Raw genomic sequence first — 11,898 nt, 5'->3', positions numbered from 1 at the left:
AACTTACTCTGAGGCAATGGTTTTCAATGGGGGAGAAATTTTGGCGCCCAGGGGATATTTGGCAATGTCTGGAGACAGTTTTGGTTGTCACAATGGGGAATAGAGGTCTTACTGGCATCTAGTGAAGAGAGGCGAGGGGTGTGACCCAACATCGTAAAGTGCATAGGACAGTCTCCTACAATAAAAAAAAAAAAAAAAAAAGAAAAAAAAAGAAAAAGCATCGTTCCCCAAATGCCAATAGTGCCATTTTTGAGAAACTTTGCTCTAAGGAAATAATCAGTGATATGTCAAAGATGACTCTCCAGATGTTCTATTTGTGACAGTTTAATAATCTGAGAATCAGTATTACAGTGCATTCATTCGTTGCAATGCTGGAGCCATGAAAATGATGTTGTAGAAGAATTTTTAATAATATGAAGGGCTGTTCATGGCATTTGTCCTGAAATAATACGTCTGCTATGATTATAGCATTGTAAAAGTATACATACACTGTGTACAGGCCTGGAAAATACATTGAAAGAGTGTCAACCAAAATATTAATACCATTTAATTCTGAAGAGTGGTAGGGAGTTCATGACTAATGTCATTAAAAATATCTACGCCATTATCACCACAGTTGATATAAGCCACTATCGCAAAAGCTTTACAGCTTCCTAAGTATGTAAGACTTTGTACCTTCTCATTTCAGAATGTGTCATTGGAAGGGTTTTATTTCCTGACATCAAGTTCTTTAATAGTAGGATAGAGGAACTGCAGGTGTTTCTCACCAGGTGCCTTTGTGATGGCAGCAGGCAGAGTTCACTGGATATTTTTGTTCAGAGCCAAAATAGCACCTACCATTCTACTTCCTCCTCTTTGAAAGCCTTCATTGTTATACTGTGATTCAAAAGTAGCATTACTCGCTTCCACCTACACCAAAAACAGTACAGTCATGTCACTCGGCAAACTCAGTAAGTGTTTCAAACATGAACGCTCACCCCCAGCTGATAACGCTTTCTAAGCGTTATGATACTGTCTGCCAGGCAGCCTTCTAACTTCCATATTGGGATTCAGAAGTGTCAATGTCCCACCAGAGGCACACGTTGAGAAATTATCTTTATTTTACTGACCAGTAGCCTCATGTGAAGAAGGAAACAAAATGGCAACAAGTTCTCATAAATTCCACAATGTTTATACCAACCAACAAAACTGATTAGAGAAAGTTTGCTCACCCATATAACTGAACCTCTAATCTGCATTGCAGAGAAAGGGAAGGTCGGTGGGGAGGACTGGGGACCATCTGGCCATGCTACTTGATGACAATATAATAAAATTAGAAATTTAAAATTTTTACAGTATAGTAAAGGGAAAAAAAACCCTCCCATAAAAGAGATAGATCTCTTCTACCGAAAAATTTCAAATAATTTGTGTAGATATAGCCCCCTCAAGTAAATGGAGCTTAACTCTCCACCCTGAGTATGAGCGGTGCTTAGTGACTTGCTTCCAAAGAGTAAGAGTCTGGAAGGATGAAAAAAGTAACTTTACCATAGAGATCCTGACGAGCACTACATTGGCCGAGTGATCAAGGTTAACGGCACCAGTGCTAAGTTATGCTGATGGTATATTCTCTTGATATGATGTAATGAGAATGGCGTTTCACGAAACCCTGTGATCTTCCTTCCATAACCATATACGAATCATGAGAAGAAACTTCAAAGAAACCCAACATGAGAGATATTCTATAAAAAAAAAGCTTGATCTCAAAACTGTTAAGGTCATCAAAAACAAGAACAAAAACAAAAAATCAAGAACAGAAATTCTGAGAAACTATCATAGACCAGGGAAGGTTAAGGAGACATGTAATGCGGTATTCTGGATGATTCTGGAGGATAGCATTGAAAAACTGTTAAAATTTGAACAAGGTATGGAGATTCGTTAATAGTAATGAACTGATATTAGTTCCTTAGTGGAGCAAATGTACAATAGTGATATAAGATGCAAGTAATAGGAAAAGCTGGGTGAGAGGTATATGGGAACTCTCTACAATATCTTTGCAACTTTTCTGTAAATCTAAAACTATTCTAAAATTAAAGGTTTATTTAACCAAAAAATAAACTTAAAAGTACAGCAAAAAAAATAACTATCCTGTTATAATTTTTTAAAATTCTGTATAAAAATGAACATTAAAAATATAATTAATTGGATAATGAAAGAATAGTCTGAATAATTTTATGCTAATTTAATAACTGAGATAAAAGGAAAAAATTTCCTGAAAATGACAACTTACCATGACTAAGACAAGATAAAATAGAAAATATGAATACCCCTATTAAATAATTGAATTCATTATTAAACATCATCCCAAACTCTAGGCCTTGATGGTTTCACTGATGCAATCTGTCACACATTTAGAGAAAAAAAACTCACACCAACTCTATCATAAAATAAAAAAGATAAAAAAACTTAACTACTTATTTTATGAGGCTGTCACAATCTTAATAGCAAACCTGATAAAAGATGTGAAAAAAAGAAAAGCACAAATCAACATCTCTCAAAAACATACATACAAACATCATTTTTTTTAAAACCCAAACTGTTTTCAGCAAAACATAAAAAGAATAATGCACAATTGCAAGCAGGGTTATCCAAGGTATGCAGGATTGGTTTCACATTTAAAAATCAGTTTATGTAATTTGCCACATTCAAACTAAAAACAAAAATCCATATGATAATCTCAAAAGGTGAAGAATAAGCACTTGGCACAATATAACACCCACTCATGATTAACACTCTTGGTCAACTAGAAAAAAATTTCCTTCATATGATACAGAGAATCTACAAAACAACCAATAACTGACATCATACTGAATTGTGAAATAATGAGCACTTTCTCAATAAGTAAGGAATAAGACAAAAATGCCAGTTCTCACTCCTCCTATTCAACAGAGAGCCCATCTAAGCAATAAGGCAAGTAAAAGAATTAAAAGGCATACTGATTAGAAAGGAAGAAGTGAAAACTATCTCTATTTGCAGCTGACATAATTCCTCATTTAGAAAATTCTAAGGAAGCTAGAAAATAACTACTAAACTAAAAAGCAAATTTGGAAAATTTGCAGAGTATAAGAAGAATATACAAAGTAATTTGCATTTTTACATACATAGTATTCAGCAATTTTTTTAAAATGACTTTTAAAATTTCATTTACAATAGCATCAGAAATACATTTGTAATTAGAAAATAAGAATAATTTTAACAAAGTAACATCAAAATCTGCAGGCTAAAAAAATACAAAACATTGCTGAGGAAATTTTTTATAATAAGAATTATGTATTTTTATTATATAAAATTTCATGAATTGGAAGATTTAATATGGTTGAGATGTCATATTTCCCCAAACTGATGTGTAGGTTTAATGCAACCTTGTTAAAATTTCAGAGGGCTTTTTTCTACAAATTGACAAGCTGTGGAAAGTCAATGACCTAGAATAAGCAAAGCAACTTTAAAATAGAAAGAAAAAAATTAAACTTTGACTACGTAATTTCAAAACTTACTATAAAAAGTTAAGTAATCAAGCTAGGGTGGTACTGGCATAACTTACAAAGTTATCTGATATTTAACAAAGGCATCAAGACAAGCTAATGGAGAAATGAATATCTTTTCAATAAATAGTGCTGAAATAACTGACTATACATCTGGGAAAAAAAATAAACCATGACCCCCATCTAACACGACATTCAAAAATTAATTCAAAGTGGATCACAGACCTAAAGTAAAAGCTAAAACCTTAGAGCTTTTAGAGAGAATATAGACTATCTTCATGATTTTAGGTAGGCAAATGTTTCTTGGGCAAGTCATAGAACCTAATAAGCATCAAAATCTGATAAACTAAATTTCAGCAAAATTTTAAAATTTCACTCATAGTATTTAGAAAATGAGTAGCCAATGCAGAATTATTTTCAAAACATATCAGACAAAGGAATATTATCCAAATTATGTAAAGAGCACCTCCAACTCAAGAATAAAATTAAATTAAAAACTGAGCAGAAGTTTTGAACAGACATTTCACAAAAGAAGATACTAAAAAAGGTCAATTAGCACCTGAGAAGATAATAGCAAAAACTGGAAATACCCTGGGTCCATCAGCAGGAGATTGGAATAAACCATGGCACAGTCATACATTTGAATACTATTCAGCAATAAACATGAAAACTTCATTGAAACATGCAAAAACATGGATGAGGCTCAAAAACCTTTAACAGTGTGAAAGAAATCTTACACACAGGAATACCTACTTGATTTGATTCATATCAAATTCTAGAAAATGCAAAACAAATCTATGATGGAAAATATCAGAACAGCAATTGCCTTGAGAGGGGCAGAGACTGAGTGGGACAGGACAGGAGGGAACTTTCTGGGACCCTGGTAACGTTCTACATCTTAATAGGGGTTTGGGTTACACAGTGATACGCATTTGTCAAAACTCAGCAAATGCATACTTTAGATCTATGCATTTTGTTGTATATAATTTAATTAAAAATTTTTTCCTTCTAGTTTTATTGAGATGTGATTGACATACAGCACTCAAAAAGTTCAATGTGTGCAGCATAATGACTGGACTTACATATGATTACCATAATAAGTTCAGGGAACATCCATCATCTCATATAGAATAAAAAATAGTTTTCCTTGTGATGAGAACTCTTAAAATTTACTTGAACAACTTTCATATATAATGTCTAGCAGTGTTAATTATATTTATCATATTGTACATTATGTACCCAGTACTTATTTATCATTTAACTGGAAATTTGTACCTTTTGACTCCCTTTATCCAATTCCCCCTCCCCTTAACCCCCCAGTTGCCACCCTTCAACATCTGGCTTCTTCATTCCTGGAACTTTTTATTAATGATCTTTTCCTATATCCTGCCCCCACCTCTGGTAGTCACAAATCTGATCTCTTTTTCTATGATTTTGCTTGTTTGTTTTTCTTTTCAAATATAACTGACCTACAACACTATATTAGTTCCTGGTATACAACATAGTTATTCAATATTTCTACATAATTTTTAAATGCAACAAAAAAAACCCATAAATGAATACTGAACTCTAATTAAAGATATGCACTATGAAGTAGGGGAAAATACACTGAAGTCTGCAATTTACTTTGAAATTTATCCAACAGAATATAATGGTTTAATGCACAGATAGTGCAATGGGTAGATGAACAGATACATGGTAAATGGTGGAGTAAAATGGTAATGTAGAATCTTGGTGGTGGGTATATGAGCCTTTACTCTAAAATTATTTCAAAAATCATTGAATGTTCACAATAAAATATTAGAAAAAAACAAGATTAAGGACAATTTAGAATTAAACGTGCTAAATATCAAGAACTATAGAATAAGATTAAATTTAAATAGTTAGAAGTGATGATGAAGTCAAAGAGCTGTTATACTGGGAGAAAGCACTTGAGAAACCGCAGAACAGTTGTACTTGAGCAAGCAGATTGAGAACACAGGTTGTTGTTTTCGAGGTTGCACACTGACATTTGAGGTTGCATATGAGGTGCCACTTTTTAAGCAGTTCTGAATGTGTTCGTGGGACTAGATGGCTGGTGGATAGTATAGGAAAAGATCATTAATAATTAAGTTCCAGGAATGAAGAGGTCAGATGTCAAAGGGTGGCAACTGGATTTGCCAGGAATGACAGCAGGTGTTGAAGCCACAAGGAAGACCATGTGACGCGGTAAAGACATCAAGGGGAAACAGATTATGTGTTTCCAAAAGGAGCAGATTTGGTAAAGAAGAAGAGAGTCTCGGTCTAGAAGAACCAAGAAAGTACAAGGAGGGTAACTGCTCCAGCAGCTGCTCTTGACGTACGTGGAGCATGAGGGAAGAAAGAATACAGCTTTTTTAAGAGGGTTGAACCTATAGAAGACATGTTTCAATTACAATAAGAAAAGAAAATGATGCAAAGACAAGAGGAGAAACAGGGCAGCTTACTGATCAGCACTGCAGGTCCCAGCAGACACAGGGGAGGCTCTAGGAGCCAGGAATGAGGGGCTGCCATGCACAGGGCAGTTATGCAGATGACAAAACTGTGATAATGAAGGTTCAGGAAGACTGTATCTTCTAGAGGTGACTGAGGGAAACAGGGACGTGAGGCTTGACGAGTTTCATCCTCACAGGCGGTTAGGGGAAAGAATGAGCCAGTGCTCCGTGCTACGGACAGGAACGATTCAGGAAAGCGATTCAAACCCCACTCCACTCCCTGGCAGCATCGAGGGGTATGGTTAGAATACAGATGAAGAAAGAGGAAGAATAGGGCTAATCAGGAAAAAATCAGAAATTATTAGGATATAAAACAAATTTTAAAGATAGAGACATGAAACAACAAAAAAGACTGGTTCTTTAGAAAGAGCAATGAAACAAACTTCCGCAAAGCTTTATCAAGAAAAAATGAAGAAGAAAAACTTTAAATAACCAACGTTAGTCATGAACAGGGGACCATAACTAGATATACAAAGATATTGGGGGGGGAATTTTCAAATGTGTACAAAAGTAGAAAAAATTAGAATAATAAACCTTGTACCCATAAGCTGGCTTTAGTGAATGCTAACTCATGGCTCACTGTGTTTCATCTCTGTCCCCTATCCACTCCCCCCAGCCTAGGTGATTCTGAAGCAAATCTCAGACATTAAATGATTTCATCTGTAAATATTCAGTATGTATCACTAAAAGGTAGCATCTCTTTTCAAAGACAGCCACAGTATCATTACACTTTCAGTGTTTATATTTCCACTTTCACATTTCCCAGGCATCTTCTAATTTTTTAAGTTTTTTTGAACCAGAATGCAAATAAGATCTATACACTGTTATTGGTTGATAAGTGTTTTGTTTTTTAATGTGTGTTTCTCTTCTCATCTCTCTCCTTCCCTATAATTTTTTTGCTGTTGTTGAAGAGACTGTCCTTTGTCCTGTGGTTTGCCCACAGTCTGGATTTTTTTGATTACATCCTGCAGGGTCATTTAATATGTTCCTCTGTTCTCTTCATTTGCTGAAAACTGGCAGTCCAATCCAGAAGTTTCAAAAAATTCAGGTTCCATTATTTGACAAAAGAACTTCGTTCGCAGGAGACACTGTGTACTTTCATCAGGATCTGATTCTCTGTTTTTGTGATGTAACAGCCATTGAATAATCATTGCCTACAGCAGTTAATTCATTAGTTAAATTAGGTGAAAACTGAAGATATTCTATCATCAGAATAATGATCAGAGAATATTCTGTACAGCCTCTTACTGATAAATGAACAACTGTAAATAAAATGGACAGTTCTCTTAGAGCATCTATTATGAAAATTGAGTCTTGAATCAGTAAGAAACTTTAATAGACTAATTACCATGCAAGAAATTGAAAAGGTAATTAATGAAACACCCATGTTTTAGGGACTCATTTTCCCAAATCTTCAAGGGACAGATAAATCCTTTGTTATAAACAGCTTCAGACCACAGGAAAAGATTAAAAATTTCACAGTTCATTTTATGAAGCAATAATCATTTTGATATGAAAGCCAATAAGAGTATAATGAAAATAAAACTGTAAACCAGCTTCATTGCAAGGATAAAAAGAATTATTAGCAAAATGAAACCAATAATATATAGTAAAATGATTTAAAATAATAACCAATTGAGGATGGATCCAAAAATGCAAAAGTGATCAAACATTAGAAAATTATGTATTTTTAAAAAATGGCTGTTCTCTCTCACTTCAATTACTGAACATTGTTCTGAATATCCTAGTAAGTGCCCATAAAATGTACAGTTGTTTAACGTTTGAAGATGATATGATTGTATACCAGAAGAACCCCCAAGATTTCAACCTAAAAACTGTTACTAAAAAAAGAAACTAGAAATAAGTAGGCTGGAGTGAAATTAATACACAAAAATTAATCACTTTCATATTTGCAAAAAATAACCAGTTAGAAAGAATAATGGAATAAACGCTGTAAAATCAGCACCAATAAAAATAAAAAATATCTAAGAATAAACACCACAAGAAATTCACAAGATTTAAATAAAGAAAAGTTTTAAATGCGCTTGAGGGAATCTAAAAAGGTGAATGAATCAAAGCATACCATATTCTTAGACAGGAAGATGAAACATCATAGAAATGTTATTTCTCCTTAAAGTAATCTATACATGTAGGGTAGTCACAATTCTGAGATTTATATGGAAAAATAAACAAGCAGGAATAGCCAGGAAAAAGTAATGAGGAGAAAAAAATGAGAGTATTAAAAGGTATTGACCCAAAGAGGCATGAAAACATCATGGAGCCACAATCACTAAAGCAGCGTGGCAGCGGTACACGAGGCGATAATCAATCAATGGATTAGAACAGAAGTGCAAAAATGAACCCAAATGCATATGAAAATTTAGTATCTATTAGAAAGCACCTTAAATGAGTAAGGAAAAGATGGTTTAGACAATAAGGACAACTGGATGGCCATTTGGAAAATTAAATCCACTTCATACTCAGATAAATTCCCCCCAAAGATGAAGGATTTTATAAAACATACAAGTGTCAAAAGAAACCATTTGCAAATTCCTCTAGAACTTCAAATTGGGGAAGATATGTCTAACTATGACACAATACCTACAGAAAAACTTGACAAAATGACAAACTTGGCAAAGATATTTACAATTATTATTATAAAAACCTAAAGGTTTTTTAAGTATGTAAAATATAGGAAGAGTCTGCTCAGAGCATGAAGGTGTCTCTTCTGTAACACCTTTGTCAAGGCAATGTGCTAATACTGATTTCTGCCATACTGATAGGTGAAAAAATAATATTTCCATGTAACTTTAAGTTCATGCTCTGTAATTTTTAATCTAAATTCTCTGTATTCATTTCAAGGGAAAAAAAAAAAAAGACTGCTTTCCATATTTTCTGTTGCAGGTGTATACAAAGCTTTGATTCCAGTGGAGAAACCCCCAAATTGAAGTGAAACTGAGTTGTGTCCAAATCTCTGCCACTTCCTCAGTATGTGTCTTTGCATAAATTACTTACTGTTATGGAGCTGGAGTGTTTCCATCTGTAACAGTGCTAGTAACATCGACTGTGAACCCTGTGAGGGTTCTTGTCTAAAAAGAAAATGAGACAAAACTTGTGAAGTGCTGGGCACAGAGCAGGGATTTGACAGATACTACCTTTTCACCTCTCTCCTTTTGTTGCCCTCACACCTAAGGCAGTTACATTTCTTCAAAGGGCAAGCCAGTACAGATGGGAAATACTTTAAAAACACCCTGGGACTGAAGAATGTTCTAAGGGGAAAGAACATAGGAAGGAGCTAATAGAATCTGTTTGTTTTAAAAATGATAAAACTGAGGTCCTTTAAGGATGTTTCTGCAGTAACATCTCACGGAGACGAGAATGAACAATGAGTCTCCTTCAATCTTCCAGAAACTGACAAAACCACAAGTCACAGCAAAAACCACCAACTCCAAACCTCAACAGAGCTGTTGGCTGGTTTTCCTGTGTCCCAAGAAATCCTATAAATCTAGTTTCCAAGGGTAGAAATCCAGAAATTAAAAAGCAGTCACAGTTTTTTTGTTGTTTTTTGGTATTTTTTTTTTGTTTTTTGGTTGACTGTGCCTTTTCTAGAACTGCATAAACAAGTTTAAAAGAGTTAAAGTTGAGAATGCCTCTTGGACACAGCACAAGGGCTCCACCTTCAGCTCTCAGACTAAAGAGGAATTTTTTTTTAAATGCTGCTATCTGAGTCCTCAAAAAACAAATCTGAAATATAATCTTTTCTCATAAAATTCAAAGCATACAATCTTTCACTTTTAAATATTTCAGTCCAGAGTACTTATCTATCTACTGTCCATAGGTGAAATGACAGGTAAGAGTCTTATGGTGTGTTACTTTGCTATTAAATAGACAAGGTTTTAAATGTATTATATGTTCCTTCAATTCTTCAGAATGCTTGTCTTGATGTCATTTTCTTTATAGTTGCAGCAGAGACTGATAAGACCTTTCATTCTAATTCTCCTATGGTTTCACACCATTGGACTTACGGTCTTGTAATAAAGGAAAAGGTTAATTCTTGCCTAGCAAGTCTATCCATAAATTACCCAGCAGTTTTTGCATATCTCACTAAATCTATGCCAGTTTTTGGAGGGGAATTTTATCTGCACAAAGGAAAATAAAATTTAATTCTATTTAAGGGCATTATTTGGGCACTGAAGATTGATACATACCAAACAGTTAGTGGTAATGAATACTAGTTTATAAAAACAAAAATAAAAGCCAGACTACCAAAATATATCCTCATAATCCCACAGAACGAAACTTCTAAATCTAAGTTAAATTATAAAGCAGTTTATATAATTACATAACAGAATGAACTAATCTTTCTTCCACCACATATTTTATGGTAATCTACTGAAGAAAGATGACAGAGTGCCTGCTTCTTTACAAATTATGGCACGTAGGAGGAAAATTAGTCATTTTTCTACATTAAAAGATATCAGTAGATGCAGTTGACAAGCAAATACATACACAGACAGACACTGAATCCTTCAGACTCTGATCATAAGAGTAAATTTGTTGCTAATTTTCTCCCCATTGCTTTCTTCTTGGCACAACCAAACTTAGATCTCTGAGTCTCAGTGAAAGAAAGTCATATACATTCACAGTCATAGAAATGTGTATAGGTAAGGAAAACTGGAACATTAAACTTCTGTGTTACATCCTGGAAGGTTTCTACGTGCCTCCTAATGATGCCCAGAATTCTCATCTTTTTTGCCCTTAGGCTGTTTACAAGCCTGGAATAAGATGTTGCCACAGAGAAATGTGAGATTTGTGTGCCCCAGAGACCCTGAAATGGAGTTACAGCACCACCAGAGGAAGGACTGGACCTAAGTTGAAAGTTCTGTTTTTTCAACAGCCAATAAGTTTCCAAGTCCTAGGTGGTTTTATGGTGTAACTCTAGACTCTGAATCCAGAGTTTTTAAGTCTTTGGCCGCATAAGTTTTTCTTTGTAACAGTGAACAGCTGAAATTTGTAGAGCAACTGCTATGTGCCTAGATTCCTGATAAGGATTTTTGAATGTTATCTAATCTTCATAATGACCCAATGACTTAGTTTTCTTTTTTCTCTTCCTTTTTTAAATTGAACTATAGTTGATGCATAATATTATATGTTACAGGTGTACAATATAGTGACTCACGATTTTTAAAAGTTATGCTCTATTTATAGTTGTCATGAAATATTGGCTATATTCCCTGTGCTGTACCATATATCCTTGTAGCTTATTTTATACATAATAGTTTGTACCTATTTCTTTTTATCCTTTGTTCTATCATTGAGAAAATCAAGGTTTAAAGAAATTGAATAAGCCCAGAGTCACGCAGGTGAACAAAGCAAGCCCAACTCTAAATCCCCATGCTCTACACAGAAATCATCCACAATAACCCCAGAGGTAGATAAGTATCCAATTATATTCATTAAACCCTTTTTGATTGATTTCTATCTGACAGACTTTATGCCTGGTGAAAATGAAGCACAGAAATGTTAAGGGACTTGCCTGAGAGCTCAGAGCAGCGTCACACATGCCAGACCAAGAGCTCGTGCCCTGAATCTCAGTCCTGAAAGGGCACAGGCTCAGGAAGCAGATATGTCCACTTTCAAATCCCAGATCCACCACACGCTAGCTGTGTCACTGAGATCAAGTTACCCATCATTTCTTTTCAGTGACTTGGGAATGACAGTAGTGTGCCAAACTGTCATAAGTATTAAAGCTACTACATAAAAATACTCTAGGACAAAGTACATTTGCAAGCACTATTACTTTCCATTCCAAGGAAACTAAGATTTCTTAGGTCTTTTTCCCACAGTGAATAATTGTCCCAGGTCAC

The sequence above is a fragment of the Vicugna pacos genome, chromosome 22 (assembly GCF_048564905.1).
Source record: "Vicugna pacos chromosome 22, VicPac4, whole genome shotgun sequence".
Classification (NCBI taxonomy): domain Eukaryota; kingdom Metazoa; phylum Chordata; class Mammalia; order Artiodactyla; family Camelidae; genus Vicugna; species Vicugna pacos.
This window is presented reverse-complemented; position numbering follows the sequence as displayed.